Source organism: Perognathus longimembris, chromosome 2 (assembly GCF_023159225.1).
Source record: "Perognathus longimembris pacificus isolate PPM17 chromosome 2, ASM2315922v1, whole genome shotgun sequence".
In the NCBI taxonomy this organism is placed as follows: domain Eukaryota; kingdom Metazoa; phylum Chordata; class Mammalia; order Rodentia; family Heteromyidae; genus Perognathus; species Perognathus longimembris.
In genome coordinates, this window is record NC_063162.1 from 6,300,196 (window position 1) to 6,317,069 (window position 16,874).

A 16,874-nucleotide genomic window follows, 5' to 3' on the forward strand; every position below is an offset into this window, starting at 1 on the left:
CCCACCAGCGCCATGGCCTTGAATACCAACAATGTATGGGCTGTTTCCAGACCGCCAAGTTCCTTAAAAAACGTCTCCGGGCGCGTGGTGGCGGGGGTGGGGGTGTCACTGCCAGACGTGGGGGGCCCGGGGTTCGCCGCTGGGGAATCGGGGCGTCGCACCGGCCGTGTTGACTCGCCGGGGGACGGGGCGGGGACCCAGCCCCGCGCTCGGCGCACACGCCCACCCGCCCGCCCGCCGCCGCGCACGTTCCAGACTCGCGCCGCGGGGTGTCAGCGCCGCCCGGGGCGGGGGCGGGCTCCGCGGCGAGGCTGCCTTCGCCATCTGCACGTCACTCCCAAACTTTTCCTCCCGGCGCTCGGGGAGTCAGGTTGACGCGCCCTGGATGCCGGGCGCCGGGCGCGGGGCGCGGGGCGCGGGGCGCGGGGCTGAGCGCGCTCCCGCGGAAGCCGGGGCTGCGGAGGCTTCCGGGCCGGCCGGCCGGCCGGCGTCGGGCTTTTCAGGTAGGAGTTGGGGGGGGGGGGCGGGTGCTGGGAGGGGGTTCTGCGAAGCGGCGGGCGGAGGTGCGGTTCCGGGCTGGGCTGTGCGGGTTCGGGCCGGGGAGTCGGGGTCCGGGCGGCGGAGGCTGCGCGCAGCCTCGCTTCCCGCGGCCGTTCCGGCGGCGGGCGGAGGCGGCGACGGCCCCGGCAGACAATGAACTTGCGAGCGCGCCGAGCCCAGGCAGGTTTGGGCCCCGCGCTCCACACCGCCCCCCCCCCCCCCGCCCCACGCCCGGCCTGCCGTCTCCCGGCGGCGTCTTGCGACCCCCAGTGGGCGGCGTCCCGTGGCCGCCCGTCCCGGCCGCGCTCCGGGCTGGGCTCCGCGTTGGGGAAAGGCCGCCGGCCGCGGCGCGGGGCTCGCACGCCCCCTCCCTGGCCGGGGGGAAGGTGGCCGGAGCTCCGGGACCCGGGCCGGGCGGTGGCGCGGTGGCGGCGCCGTGGGCCGCCTGGAGGCCGGCGGAGCACGCACGCCGCGGGGCGCGCACCCGCCGCTTGTCCCGCAGAATCGCCCCGCGAGTCGGAAGCGGTGGCCCCCGCTCCGCCCGGCTGAGAGCGGCTGGCGGAGGGCGGACGGACGGACGGACGGACGGAGCCGCGGCGGTGGGATCGCGCCCCGGGGACCGTGGAGGAGGACGGGGAGGGGGGGGGTCCCCTTCCCGCGCACTTCGGGGAAGTTCCCAGGCGCTGCCCGGGGAAGGAAGGTGGGTGTCCGCCGCGCTCGGCCGGGGCTGGAGCCGCCGCCAGCCCCCAGCTCCAGACGCTCGCTCTCTCCGGGCGGGAAAGCGGGAGGTGGGGGGGGGGCGACGGGGACCCCCAGGCGCCGACGCCCTGGGGACTCGAATCCTGGGGAGCGGGTCGCGGAGACCGACCTGGGGTGGTGGGAGGGGGGACGAGGGCGCGGCGGAACCCCAGGCGACCTCAACTTTTGCTCCTGGCCTTTGCTTCCCGCCCCCCCCCCCCCCCACCCGCGCGCCGCGTCTCCCCGGGCGCGGGGGCTCCGGGGCGGCCGGCGTTCCTGAGCGGCGCCCCCGCCAGCCTGGGCGCGGCGAGACGAGGCGGCGGGAAGCCCGGCTGCTGGCGGCGAGGCCGTGGGGGAGCCCGGCCGGCGGCGGGGGCGACGCCGGCCACCGCGAAGGGCTGCGAGCCCGCTGCTGGGCTGTGTGTGCGCCGGCGGGGAGGACGCGGTGGCTGGGGGCGGATCGTGGCGCGGGCGGGAGCCCGAGCCTCCCCGCTCCCCCCCCCCCCCGCCCCCGGTCCCCGGATCGCCGGTGGAGGCGCGGGGGCGCCGGGCGCCTGGCCTTGGGGGGAATGAATGAGGAGCGGCGGCCGAGCCTGCCGACTGCTCCGGGGCGGGCGATCGGGGCGGCCGGGCGCGCGCGCCGGTGCCGGCTCGGGATTCCCGGCGGCCTCCGAGGTCTTGGGCACCACGTTGCCTGCACGTCCTGCCCCGCGCCGCGGCGGGAGCAGCCGGTGTCGCCGCCGAAGGGAAGGCTGGCGTTCGGTGGGTTTGTCTGCTGCTGGTGGCTGGACGTGGGCGCCTCCAGTAAGCGGCACCCAGGGCAGCACCGAGGCTCCGTGGTAGCCGGGCTCCTTTTCCATGTCCACGTTGGGTAAGTTTAGTCATCCGGAGTTTTCAGGAATGAAGTTGTGGCTGTTGAAAAGCCTCTGCAATGAATGAGATCGAAGGAAGGGCTGAAGGCAGCCCTTGAGCCCCTCTTGTAATCAGCTGCCATTTCTGACTCTGCAGATTAGGGTAGCCACCAGTGCACCTCTCCCCCACACCCCCCAATTCCTGACTGGTGGGGATGTCTTTCTGAAGTAGGCTGAGGGTTTCTGCAGCCCCTGGGGAAATTGGGGCCTGGAGGAAACTGAGGCCTAGAAATTTGCTCAGTTTCCCTCTCACCTTTCTCCACCTAGAGCTTTCCTGTGACCCCCCTCCCCCCTTGCTGCTTCGCAAAACCAGGATCTTTCTTTCCAGAATTCGCCCCCGTAGGGATTTTAAAATTTGATTGGCTGATTGATAAGTGAAGAGACCCAGATCGTAGGGCTTTGTTCAAAACAGCACGGCAATAAAAATGCCTTAATTAGGTGGTTTGTACAGAACAAGTTTTTCTCCCCTCAAACTGATGAAAGATTGGGAGGAAGATACTTTTCCTTGTGATCTCCAGGATGAATGCAGTTCATCCCTTTTTGGGAAAACCGAGTCAGGAAGTGAGTGGCTCTAACAGGGAACAAACCAGAGGTGGACTGCTTGCCCTTCAGTTTCTGTCTCAGCTCCACTTCCCCCTAAGGGGATTCAACAATATCCTTGTCTTTCCCTGTGGGCATTTCAGGACAGCAGCAGGCACATGTATATAGCATTCCTTCATCTTGGATGTGTGCTGACAGTGAGGCTGGTCTTGCTTTTCTATGACGATTAGAGTGTTGCAATGCCTGGACCACTCTCCTGACCAGGGGGCCTAGTGCCATGGCCGCTCTCCGCCTATCTGTGTCCTTCCATACCTTTCCCTCTCCTTGTTGCTGCTGCTCCTGGACAGCACCTTCCAGGTGTGGGGGGAGGGGTGTCATTTCCGCATGCCTGAGAAAGAGGTTAGTTTTGGCAGCAGGCAGAAGCCAGGCTGGCGGGGAAGGCTGGGCGGATGGCAAGCAGGCTCTGCTCACCTGGTGCCTGTAGAAGGAGAATAACCCTGAGTTAAATAGCGGGCTCCTGGGAGCCCGGTTGGCTTGAACCTTTAGGAGGTGCCTACCAGGGCAGGTTGGGAGGGGTCAGCCTTTGCTGGTTGGGTAAAAGTAAAGTTGACATGGCTTGTTAATTTCAAGTCAGTTCTCGAATTTGAGAAGTACCTGTGGAGGAGTAGAGTGAGTACCTTCCGGGAGTCTGACCCTTGACACTTTGCTCTGCGTTGTGCGTATTGTGTTTATATAGCAGGGAGGATGTCACAGGGAGGGGAGAAAGGGTGATTTGCGTTATGTACTGAGAATTGATGACTGCTGTTTGGCCTGGGGTGGGTCTGGCAACGAGACCTGCTAAGCTCCTGTCTGTGCTCCTGTGTCCTGTGTATTTTGCATTAGAAGCCAATCCATGAACTCTGTAGTATAGACAGTGAGACTGTCTAAAACTTCTCATATAACTTTATATACCAAATAGCTCTCAAACTTGAGCCTCTAGGAGAAGGGGGGGTTAAGACAGAGTCCCAGCGCTCACAGGACAGAGCAAGAACTCCAGTACCACACAAGACAAATGAGGCCTAACCTGCGGTTATACCTAGGAAGGAGGCTAGAGCAAAGCAGGGGGCAGGGACAGATGTGCGAATCTGATGTGTGAGGTGGGAAGGGGTGCAGAGTAGCCTCCCTTTCCCGTAGAGGCTCAGGACATGGAGTGGCATGGTGCCATATGATGACTGTGCTAGCACCTCTTAGAAACGTCCAGATGAGTGGACACTCCCCAGAGCTGGTAGCTGTCACTTGCCCTGTCGTCATATCCTAACCCTGTCCCCTTACCCACCCAGACCTCAGCAAGCCCCTGGTTTCTGAGATGCCGTTCACAGCCCATTTGTACGAGAGAAGAGTTTGTCTTAAATTCGAAAAGCAGACTCTGTTTTTAGAAGCTTGGGAGTGTCATATCTGAGCCATCTCTCAGAGGATGTGTCTTTAGCAGTGTGTGAGTGAGACGTGACTAGCCAATCACTGTTGAGAATAATGCAGCCTGCCTCTCTGGGTCTGTAAACTGGGAGGTTCAGGTATGATACTAAGTTACTTCAAAGAGTAACTGTTCCCAGGCTGGGAATAAAGAAATCTTGTTTGCATTTAGTTGGCTAAATATTCAGAAAGTGTTCCAATGTGTGCAGTGTATTTCTTTATTGTCCTGAATTATCTGAGTTTGCTTTGTTTGTGAGACAGGCTCTCCTTTAAAATAAAACACCAGAACAAAATGCTGCATATATGAAGACTTGTGTCTGCACAGTGGGAAGGGAGTCCTAAAGCTGGTGGAATACTTACTATCTCCAGCCTAAATTTCCAAGAAGAAAAGCAAAGGCTTTGGGGTTGCTCTGAACACCCATAGAATTTTCTGGAAAGAGTTGGGCAAGAAGGCAGTTGACCCTAATAGCAGTCATCAGCGGTGTCTGGCCTTAAGCCAGGCAAGTCCCACAGGTATATCCTTTTGTCTCTCTTAGGGGACCAGGGGGCTGCTAGACGTTTGCCCCTGCTCCCAAGATTTTGCCCACCCAGCGATTCAGGAGGCAGGCTCAAGGGTAGGGGTGGGAGGGAGGGAGCATAACAAGGGTGATTCCAGAAGGAGAAGGCTGGCTGAATCACCAAGTGGGGAAGTAGGGCAGGTGGGAAGTGGGCTCCCGGTTTCCATTTTTACAGCATTCGCTAGGGTGTGGTGGACCGGAGATCCCCGCGTCTGTCTTCCGGAGCAGCCGGCAGCAGCGTCAGCAGCATCCATGCATCCCCTGAAGGTGTGGCCCTGGCCGGGAAAGTCAGCACACACAGCCCAGGTCAGTGGGAGGTAGAGCTTGTGCAAGTCGGAATTACCTAATGCTGCTGACCGGCGTCTTCCAGGGGCCTTGGCAAGGTGCAGTGCAAGCCGCGGAGTGACTTGGGGATTGGAGTACCCTGGGACCACTTCACCCCGCTCACCCTGCATCCTAGAAACCAGCTCAGCCCTGCCAGGTGCTTGGCACGGTGCCTGGTAGACAGTAAACACTCAGTAAACACCAGCTCTCGTGGTGTTCTTTAGTCCTAGAGGTTACAACCAAGGGTGGAGGATCTGTCTGAGTCCTCTGAAGTTGCATGGCAATCTTAATTTACTGTATGCATCTGGATTTCTTGGGGCGGGGGTGATCTCTGTCTTAGAAATCAAGGACAGGAGGAGCCCCTGGTTTCTTTGCATTCGAGCCAAGTTTCCCCCATCTGGTTGCTTTACCTGTCTGGTCTCCGTGTCTTCAACTGCCTGGGAGCAATGGGGTCAGCATCTACCCCTTTCAGCCTGGTGGGTGGGCTGTGGACTCGTTTCTATCGGGTGGGAAGATGCTGCCGTGGCTCCCCATTGGATGTCCTATGCCGAACACCTGCCTTAAGCATAAAAGGGTCCTTGGGGGATGAGCGGGGAGGCCTGTAGCCCAGGACAGGCACTTGGTGTCCCTTGGCATTTCTAGCACTCATCCTGGTCCAGGCCTTTCAGGTTTCTGGGCCTGGCAGATCCTGAAAAGCAGAGGGTATCATTATAATGGAAACTTGGACGCTTTCCAGAATTGTGTTCGTGGTAGAAGTATTGAAGCAGTCAGCCTAGCCACCCAGGTGCCTGGAAAATACCCCTACATGGACAAATAATTAGATACAGGCCAGGCACAATTAGGTATTTCCTACCCTGTGGTGGGGCCTGGTGTTTTTAACATTTTCTCTGGAAATGGAATATCCACTTGCCTGGCGGTTTTGCTCCCTGGGGGGGGGGGGGTCACAGAGAGTGGGGTGGCTTTAAGGAGGAAGACAGACCAGGTTGGGGTTCTTCTCTGAATGTCTGTGGCTCTGAGACCAATCCAGGGTAGCTTTGCCAAGAGGCCCAAGCCTGGCTTTTCTAGTGTGAAAGGTTGGAGAAAGTGTAAGACGTGCTCCTGGTTCTCAGTGTTGGTTGACAGGGCTGGACAGCCTGGCTGCCCTTTCCCATGCTGGTGAGCCTTTTCTGCTGGTGGGGGGAAGAACAGCCAATCTTCATGCTCTGGTCAGTGAATATTGGGAGCCAGGGTGTGATGTTCTTGTATCAAAGGGGTTGGAGTGTGCATAGAACATCGGCCTACGCCACTCACAGAGCCTGGGCTCGACACTCACAACAGTTCAAGTCCTGCTGCGAGTCTCTCCTGGACAAGTGTCCTCATCTTGTGCCTCAGTTTCCTCATCTATGAAGTGGAGTCCATAATCTCTACCTTGTTGAGCGATTGAGTGTTAGAAGGAGAACACTTTAGGGTACACTTGAATCTTGGCTCCGTCCTGAGCATAGCATGCTCATTCTGTGACTTCATCTGCTTTGGGATCATCAGCATCTTCTCCTCCTCCTTCTCCCCCTCAGACCTCCTGTTCCTTCTCCCTCCTCCCATACCCTCCCCCTCCTCTCCTTCCCTTCTCAGCCTCAGCCTTCCTAGTCTTGAGACTACAAGTGGGCACCACCATACCCAATAGTGGGCTGCACTTCCGCGGGGTAGAGATCTCTGGTCTTTACACTGTATTCTCCTGGCGAGCCTGGACATGGCTGTGTTCAGGTCTCCAGTCCTGGATATGGGGAGCTCCAGTGCTAACCTGTGTTGATCCTCCATTATGTACACTCCCACCACCATACTGCTGCCTTGTAGAAACCTGGCTAGTTAACGCTGCTCATCTCTCATGCATGCCTCATGGCCCCGTCCAAGTGTGATCTTCCTTCTGTGAACTTCTGCAGCTCTACTCTGTTGCATTGCTCCTCCTTGATGCTGTCCACATGTTCATGGCACGGGGGGTCCATTTTCCTGGGTGCAGTCTGCTTGCCTAGCCTGGCAGGCCCCTTGGTAGCAAAGGGAATGTCTGAGACTCGTGACACATTTGCGCCACTGGAGCCACTCCTAGTTTCCAGTTGCTGCCATTTGTTGAATTCATGCACAGATTACAATCATCTTTTGCCCTAAAAATGACCCTCCCAGGGGCTGATGTCTCCTAGAGATTCTGTTATGCACTCAGAACACAGCAAGGAATTCTGATTTTGGTAGCCTGCCACTGGAGTGTTGACGTTTGCCATTGAACCTGCAAAGAAGTCCCGAGCCAGGAAGCTTGGCGTCAGGTTTTGGGGCTATTAAAAGGTAGTAACCACAGCTTTTTCTTTTTTCCTTGTTCATCTTGAGAGTTTGGGGGGGAAATGTGATGGAAAGTTGGTTGGCGTTGCAGGAACATAAGCAAGAGTCATCTATCTCCTCGGGCAGGAGGTGGGGCGGTTAGCAGCTCCTATAGCTGGAATAAATAGCTCCTTTGTTTGGAATGTAAATATTTGCATTAAAAATATAAAGTATGTCCTGGTGTGTATTTTTAGCCACCACAATTTTCTAAACCCCAAATCAGACTATTGGCCTACAGAGGATTCTTTTCCTCTGATTTGTGAACCTGTTTATATAAAGAGCCTTCCAAACACACACACACACACACACACACACACACACACACACTCGCCTTTGCTTCATGCACATAGGAATCTCCAGGGTTTCAGGAAAGCGGGGTGGCCTGTGGAATTTGGGCACAGGCGGTGTTTCCCAGCACTTACTTATACTACTCCTTCTTCTGTCTGCTGAGTCACAGATGCTCCGCCCAAGCTGGAGTTTAGCTGGAGCCCTGTGGGATGGTCCAGCCCTGTCGTGTTTGGGCACCCAGGTTGGGGCCGGGCTGCTGCTGGCTGATCTCTGTATCCTGGAACCAGGCCCTTGATTTCAGAGGTGCTGTTGCTATGGGGAGAGGTGGAGGAAAGCGGGTGTTGGGGACTTTTCTGTGGCCGGATGGAGGGAGTAGTAGGATGTTCTCGCTGCTGGGTTGTTATTGAATTGTGAGGGCAATTCTCTCGTGTTCCCCCCATCAGAAACTGAGGAGCAGGGCAGCTTTTTCAGCTGTCCTAAGGAGAACAGCCCAGATCTGTGACACACTCACTTGCTTTTCTGGCCTACTTTGTTCTCAGGGCAGGAGGCCAGGGGCTGCTGGGGACCTGGGCCAGACAAGGGACAGTATTCCTGAAGCTTTCTGTGGGATGGCCATGGGTAGAAAATGTAGCCAGGTGAAAAATGTCTTCCCTCTGCCCTACTGCATTTCCTGGCTGGATTACAAATTAAATGGACACAAGACAGATGACCAAGAGGAAAGCCATATTTAATTACCTGCACACGGGAGTCCCACAAAACCAGAGATGGGAAGAAGGAGTGGGATGGTTGAAGGTCAGTGGAGCGAGAGAAAGGACAAGAGCTCAGAATCCTGAGCACCACAGGCGGGAAAGGGAGCAGGTGCGAGGTGAATATGGATGCTCTGGTTAGCCCGCTAGTGGCTCCCAGGTGATAGTGTTTTGGAGCAGCCCTCTGGAGAGCAGGTGAGCTCTTCTCTTGTTTTGGACCAGCCTTCAGGAGAGCAGGTGGGTCCTTCTCTGCTCCCAGGTGGTCTTCCTTGGTTGATTAGGGCCTGGGAGGGAACTCATGGCATTGAGCTTCTCCTCGGGACCTTCTCTGGGCAGTAGGGGAGCTCCGAGAGTCTCTGCCCGTCTCCTCTTCTTCCTCATGTGGCCTCATTCCGAGTAGTCCTATTTGGGTGGTATTTCTTGACTTTCTCCAGACCTTCTGTGTCAGTGGGGTGTGGTGGCACCTGCCTGTCGTCCCAGTTAGGCAGGAAGCTGAGGTAGGAGGTTGCATGAGCTGGGGGAACTCCTACCATACCGAGCAGTGTAGCAAGGTCCCCCTCTCAAAAAATAGCAAAACAAAACCAACCAATCAAACCAACCAACCTGGCCTAGATGCAGAGGTCAGCTGGCCGCACAAGAGGGCAGCCCGGTCCTCAAGCAGACCCCAGATTGCAGCTGGGCCTCCACCGGGCAGATTCCCTCTTATCACAGGATGGAGGGACTCTCGCCAGCTGGGGTCCTTAGTTGCTGCTGTCCACGAGGCTGGAATGAAGGGGGCCTCAGTGATCCATGCTTCCCAACCAGCCTGTCTGTGGCCCTTCCCCCAGGCAGGGAAGTTCTTCATCCACTGAACACTGTGGGTGGGGACCAGGAGTCCTTGCCATGGCAGGATCCTTCCACCGTTCCTTGTGCGTCTCCATCTCAAAGGGCCCAGGGCCTGACTTTGGGCGCATTTGGCATCCTTGGGAACCTTCTCTTCTTCAGGATGCCAAGCCCCACATGGCAGAGGAAGTGAAGGGAGTGGTGGTCTGGGGCAAGGACAATCAAGGGTCCTGCGTTCAAGACCCACTCTGGGCCATCCACTGTCAAGCACACAACTTCCTATTTGCTCCTTTGACCAACCAGGGAACATTCTGCCCCTGGATCACATTCTATGGGGCTTTAGGAGCAGGGCCTGAGAAGACCCATCTTCTTGAATATTCTAGGTGTTGCTGGATGGTGGAAACACATCATTCCCTTTCCTGTGTTCTTACTTCCTCTGATCCACAATGCTGTGACCTTCCTCGTTCTGTGATGGCACGTGCCCAGTTGTGGAAGTTCATTGCCCTGGAGGGGACGGGACAGGAAGTGGCTGCCTGATGCTGGGGTGTGCCAAACTCACCTGAGAAAGTTATCAGCAAAGCCAAAGGAGGGGCTGGAGGGCCGGCAGAGGAATGAGAACAGTATCAGCCTGACATTTCCTGTCATCTTAACCCTGAGAAGCTATTTATACCCTGCATGGCAGTTCTAGTAGAAGTTAGATAAGGGCGATGTACTGAGTGGAGAGCCGGGGCTGGAGAGTGGAACCTTCTCGAAAGAAATGTCTGAACAAAAACCATTTGTTCCCTGATCGGTATTTGAAAGTCCACATGTCCTTTGCATCATACACAATTTGGCATCGAAAGGCAGATGAGCCTCAGTGCCATCTGAGTGGTCGAAAATAAATTTGCTTTCAGCTGTTACAACTGAAACAGATCGATAGGAAACTGCAGACCTGCCCACTCTGCAGTTAGCAGGGTTTTGGTTTACAGGAGGAAATCCTGCCCACTGAACAGCCCCTTGGATGGTTCAGAAAGCTGCAGAACCAGGCAGCTTCTACACACACACACACACACACACACACACACACTCACATGCATACACAGACACATATACAACACATGTACATACATATGCATGATACATATACAGACCTGTACACATACACATATTTGTCACAGATACACCTATATACATGTACACACTCACAAATATATATGTACACACTCACATCATATGACTGATTTTGGAAATGTTGTAACAGACCTTCCTTAACTAACCATTCAGACCATCCATTTCTTTTTTGGTGGCAGTGGGGTTTGAACCGAAGACCTTATGCTTGCCTGGCAAGTGCTGTCCTACTTGAGCCACGACCTCAGCCTTTTTTTGCCTATTATTTTTATTTTCAGATCAGGTATCAAGGTTTTTACCCGGAACCAGGCTCGTACCACAGTCCTCCTACTTCTGTCCCCTGCATGGCTGATTAGAGGTGTGAATTACCACGCCTGGCTAATGAAACAGCTTTAGTGAGGTTTAATTCACTTGCCCTATAATTAAAGTATTCAATTCAATGATTTTTTAAAAAAAATATTGCAGATATGTGCATACTACCACAATCAATTTTACTGTTTCATCACCTCAGAGAGAAACTCCCTACCCTTCAGCTGTTACACCCCACCTCCCCATTCGTTCCCTTCCACTCCCTAGCGCTAGGCCGGTACAGCTCTCTCAGTCTTGACTCAGTTCCTCTATTTTAGACTTCAATATGTGGTCTTCTGTGACTAGCTTCTTTCACTTTGCCTGGATAAACAGAGGTTATCTCTGGTGTGGGGTGTGTACTCTATTCCTTCTTAAGACCACATAGTGGTCTGTGATACGGGGTAGACCACTGCTTTATTTTTCCATTTGTCCATTGGTCGGTATTTGTTGTCTGCACACTTTGGGTCTTATGAATAATGCCATTTTGAATGCTCATGCACCGATTTTTTTTTTCATGTGGACATATGTTTCCCTCTTTAGGGTAGTATCTACTAGATGTTTTTCTGCCTCTGGCTCTAGAGAACTCCTGAATCTCAAGGGAGGTCCTGCTCCCCATTGCTATGATGGTGGCGGAGATACTGAATGGCGCGAGTTGTTGAGAGGAACTAGTGAATATAGTTCAGATCTCCCTCCCGCCCCTTCTTTCTAGTGCCGAGGTTTGAACTCAGAGCCTCTCACTTACTCAGATTGTTTTCTTGGGTGGTACTCTACCATTTGAGCCACACTACCAGTCTAGCCTTTTCTGGTTATTTTAGGGATGGAGTCTCATGGATTTTTCTGCTCAGGTTGGCTTTGAATCATACTCCTCTGGATCTTAGCCTGCTAAGTAGCTAGAATTACAGGTATGAGCCACTGGTTTCTGGCTTAGACTTTGTATGGATGGGGAAACTGAGGCCCAGAGAAGCCACGAACAGTCAGGATTGAACCTAGGCTTTGGAGTTCCTCCTGCACTCTTAGTAAAATTCTAGGCTGCCTTTTCTTTCTCCCTGCCCCCTCCCCCTTCTCCTCCTCCTCCTCCCTCTTTTTCTTGGTGCGTCTAGGATTTGAACTTAGGGCCTTGTACTTGCTAGGCAGGCACGCTCTACTTGAATCACACCCTCAGCCCAGGCTGCCTTCTTGATTGGCTTGGGTAGTAGGCTCCAGTTGGTGGACAGATGGTGGCCGCCCACTCCAGCCCACTGTTGTGACCCTCCGATCTGACACAGGCCTCAGGGTGTGTCCCGTCCTCCCCCAGCCAGCAACATGAGCCACAACTCGTGGCGCCAGCATCTTTCTAGTTCTCTCCTCCGGCTCCCCTCACCCCCCTGCCCCCCCAACCCCCTCAGCAACCGGAGGCCGCTGCTCATCCGGGGAATAATTAAATTAGGAACCAATTCAGAGAATGAAATTTTATCTGATCTGGCCAAGCCCATCAACAAGGGGCTGTGATTGTGACTCCAGGATGCATTATGAAGTTGTGCTTTAGAGAATCACGCTGGGCTGCAGCCTTGGAAGAGCTCTGTTGGAGCCCCATCCGCAGACCTCCCCAGCTGGGGTTTGCATAGGCTGAAGATGCAGTCCTGGTGGCGGTGGGGCGGGGGGTTGTCTGAGGCCCCAGACCAGAGGTAGATAGATAGACACGCTTTGTGGCTGGAAAGTTCTCTCTGCTTGGGAACCTTCTGTCCAATTCTTATGGAGTAGCTCTTGTTCTGGTTCATTCAGAACACATCCCATGGTCAAATTCAGCAGCCCTGGCATCTCTGTTGGTGATGGATTGAGGAAGGATGGGCTGGGATGTGTGTTGACCCAAGTGATGGTAAAAAGGAGCCGTCCATTACTAAGGCTGGAAGCTGAACAAGTACCGGAAGGATGCTGCTGACTGTGTGTTGAATGGAAAATTTGATGCCTTCCGGGAACCAGGTACAATCATCCAGAGGAGGGTGAGTTAAAACTGTATATCTCTCAAAAAGACCCTAATGGACCTATGTGATAATATGGTTAGTGATTCCCTAACACACCTTCACAAATGTGATAAGGTGTCTATTTGGGTTAGGCATCAGTGGCTCATGCCTGTAATCCTAGCTACTCAGAAGGCTGAGACCTGAGGATCCAGGTTCGAAACCAGCCCAACCAGGGAATTCTGTGAGACCGTTGTCTCCAGTTAACTAGCAAGAAACTAAATTGGAAGTGGCGCTGTGGCTCAAATGGTAGAGTGCCATCCTTAGGTGAAAAAGCTAAGGGACTGGGGCTGGGGATATAGCCTAGTGGCAAGAGTGCCTGCCTCGGATACACGAGGCCCTAGGTTCGATTCCCCAGCACCACATATACAGAAAATGGCCAGAAGCGGCGCTGTGGCTCAAGTGGCAGAGTGCTAGCCTTGAGCGGGTAGAAGCCAGGGACGGTGCTCAGGCCCTGAGTCCAAGGCCCAGGACTGGCCAAAAAAAAAAAAAAAAAAAAGAAAAAGCTAAGGGACAGCTCTCAGCCCCTGGGTTCAAGACCTAGTACTAGCACACAACATACATAGAAGAAGTCAATTTGGCAGGAAATTCAATTTGGGAGGAAACTCATCTGCAATTTGGGTGCCATGTTGGAAACCCCAGAAGCCTTTGGAATTTGCTGCTGGGCCCATGTTGGTCCTGTTGAATTGGATCTTTGGAAGTGGGTGTTGGGTGTGTATCTATATGTGTGAGTATGCATGCGTGTGTGTGTGTGTGTGTGTGTGTGTACGTGTACGTGGACCTACGTGTGTTATGCTCTCTAGCTAAGACGCAGTGCTGGGACTTGGTGTAATTGGTCTTCCAGGAGCATCTCTAGTCCTTCTGGGGTGGGGCTAAGGCTGGAGCCTCACTTGTTCTAGGTCTGGGCTGAGACTGCCACTGTCACTGGTTTGAGGTCCCAGGTCCAGATTCCTCAGAAAACTCAGACATTTTCTTTCATTGCTCCTTTCTGTAACAAGTGCAGGACTTTAGATGGGTTTACCTTCTCTTCATGAAAGACTCAGGTCATGGCCTCACGGCACCTAGGCTGGAAGCACAGGCATCTCCTTTGACACGTGGCAGTCTCGAATTGCCTCCTTCCTGACTCTGCCACTAGAAGGTTCTGTATTCCTTTGAAGTAGGAAGGGCGTGTTACTCAGTGTGGTGTCCTCAGGGCCTAGGCCATGGGAAAGAGACTCGGAGCAGTGGTTAGATGGGTAGACAGGTAGGTAAGAGGAAGGCAGGAATGAGGAGGCATGTCTTGAATCCTCCAGAGCCTTGAACCAGGGTGCACTGATGGCTCGAGGCTGATGGTTCTGTCCCCTGCTTGCATGCATTTTGTGACCTGGGAGATCGAGACCTGCGGGGTCTCACTTGGGAGCCGGACCCTCCTGACTTCCCATCTCTTCTGGATCAGCTCTGCCTATCCTCCTTGGTAGAAAGGCTTTTTGTCCTGGGAATTTACCATGTCCCGTGTTGATGCCAGAGAATTAAATGTCTAGTGTGGCCACAGTGTCTTTTCTCCTGGGGTGAGGCAGTAGTGAACAGGCTACAGGTATTGGGGAACAGGAATTCCTAAGTGCTGGGTGGGGGAAGGAGTGATTGTGGGCTTGGAGACAATCCTACCAAGGAGGTGACACCTCAACTTTACCTTCAGTGACAAGGAAGTACCACTGTGTGAGGCGTGGGCCAAGGTCGGGCAATGCAAGGTCCCAAGAGGAAGGGGAGCCAGACAATGAGACGAGGCAAAACATGGTTGTAGTTCTGTCCAGTTTTCCTCACTGGGCCAAGAACACCTGTCTGAGCCTGTCTGGCTGGTCGCTGTGGCAGGGTTTCAGAAGAACGAGAGACAACCCTCCACTGGGGGGGCCCTTGTCCTGTCTTGGAGGGGGTTGTCTGTGAGCAAAGCTAATTTTACATATGCCCGTGTGTGAGGGGGAAGTCTTGGGGTGAGCAGCTGAAACCACACTCGTAAAAACAAGACCGAAATAGTCTGTGCTGTCCCTGAGGCGAGCACGGGCTGTTAATTTGCCTTCAGCGCCAGTCCCAGACAGCTTGATTCTGGTCCCTGGGTGAGGGACGAGGTGTAGAAAACTACACCAGCCTGGGCCCTTTCTGACCATCATTTTACAGCACTGCCCTCCTCCAGGACGCAAATCCCCTTAAGCCTTCTGAGGCAGAGGTTCTTCCTTTCTTCTGCTGTGGCTTCCGGATGTTTCTTCTCCACCATCAGTAGTAGCCCATCAGTAGTGGCACGGAGGCTCCGGGAGGGTCTTTTACTAAGCCAGCAGACTCCAGGCTGCCTACCTGCATCAGATCCTGCCATCGCCCCAGGAACCGTGGCCTCTGTGGGATAGCACACTGGCCTCCTGGGTCCACCATCAGCACGCTCTGAACCTTGTCCACACGAATGATAGGTCAGTGCCTGACTTTCTGGCCTGAAAACCATCCGATCCTCAACAGAATGTTCCTACCTCATGTCTTTACCCCAAATCCCTCTCTGATTCTCTCTGGACCTTCTTAAAGGTGTGCAACATTGCAAAGTTTTCTTCATAGATGTCCATCAGCAGTTGTAGAAGTATTACACATTTCCATTTTATGTGGTTTATGAGTAATTTTTAAGCTGTAGGTAAACATCCCTATGTGTTTGTAAATGGAAAGATAAAATAAAATGGCTTTTCCCCCCTCTCCCGCATAGAATCTGGAATGATTCTACATCCAACACTGCATCCTTCCGAAGTCCACAGCGCCACCCCAGCTTCCTGGAAGCCAAACATCTGTCCATCTCCCTCCTTCACCTTGGGCACTTCTAGAGGCTGCTTCCTAAGTTTAGCTTTTTATTTTGAAAAATTTTACACTCACAAGAAGTTTCAAAAATAGTACAGATTTCCTGTGTCGCCTTCACCCGGCTTCCCACTGCCACGGTATCTTCACCGACTGGCGACCATGGCCTGGACAGAGCTGCAGGCCACTTCCACGGAATCTAGAGCCCTGCGGCGCTTCGGGAACAGTCCCAACATCGTTGTTTTATCTTTTAATTGGTTTTGGATCCCTTCTACTTGGCAGTGAATTAAAATTAGTTTCCATCTGGTCAGCCAATACTAGAAGAGCCATCTTTAGTGTTTTGCGTGTATCCCAGGGGCCCACATGGTGTTTTGGGGTGCATCATCCCTGGGTGATTCTTAGAGACAGGGAACCTTCGAGAGCTGCTGGGTGGAGAAAGAATGCAGGACAGGGCGTGCGAGCCTGGGTTCTGCTCACAGTGCGCACATGCGTGGCATCGTGAATGTGTACTAGCTATCATCGGCCTGGTTTCATCGAATGCTCTCAGCAACCTTGGAGGTGGATACAAATTAACATCCCAATTTCGTAGAGGGAAATGGTGAATCGAGAGGAGCTTGTCCTGCCCAACTCCCTGTGATTGGTGGAGAGTTGGTGGGACTTGAACCCAGGCATACTGAAGTCAAAGATGGCTTATTTGCCTCATCGGGCTCCCTTCTTGGTTCAAGCCTGCACACTTTGGGTACCAGTGCTCACTGGCTGCTCTGTGTCCTGTGGCTGCTTGCCTGCCTTCTCTGAGCCGGTCCCGTACCCTTTGTAGCTCGGCACTGTGGGTTTTCCTGGTGAGCGAGAAACACTCAAAAGACGCAGGCAAAATTCCTGCCCTGACTCTTCCAGGTACTTTTAAGGATGGGGAAATTTCTGTAGCCTAATTAGGTTTGATGGGAACCTCAATTCTAATTGAATTAGGCTCTGGTGTATTTTAATTAAACCATCTACAAACAGATTTCTTCAAAATACAAAATCCCTGTTTAGTAGGCTGGGCCCTCATTTCTCTCAGTCAGCTTAGCTCTGCACTGGAGTGATTCTTATCCTGACCAGAAGACTTAGAACTGTGTGTGAGTGCATGTACGTGTGTGTGTGTGTGTGTGTGTGTGTGTGTGTGTGTGTCCCTTCGTCTTGGCCTCACAGGCAGTGTTAATTGTGAGATGTCACTAGAATGGCATTTAAGGGCTTTATCTGCATAGGCATAATTGATTTTACATTCTCTTCCAAGGAAGGCTAGGATGAAGCCTGTTTGCAAATGGTATTTAAGCTGTGCAGGCTTGGAGATGAGTTGTAAAAACTAACAGAGCAGGGCACTGG

At 54.0% G+C, this 16,874-nt stretch overlaps 1 protein-coding gene across 1 annotated transcript in view; it reads left to right on the forward strand.

The window, feature by feature from the left end:
- Positions 1-1,218: 1,218 nt before the first annotated feature.
- Positions 1,219-16,874, forward strand: part of Chst15 (carbohydrate sulfotransferase 15) — a 76,455-nt gene continuing 60,799 nt past the window's right edge. Inside the window, exon 1 of the mRNA XM_048338071.1 lies at positions 1,219-1,240. The gene's annotated coding sequence lies outside the window, so the exon portion shown is untranslated. The remainder of the gene's footprint in view (positions 1,241-16,874) is intronic.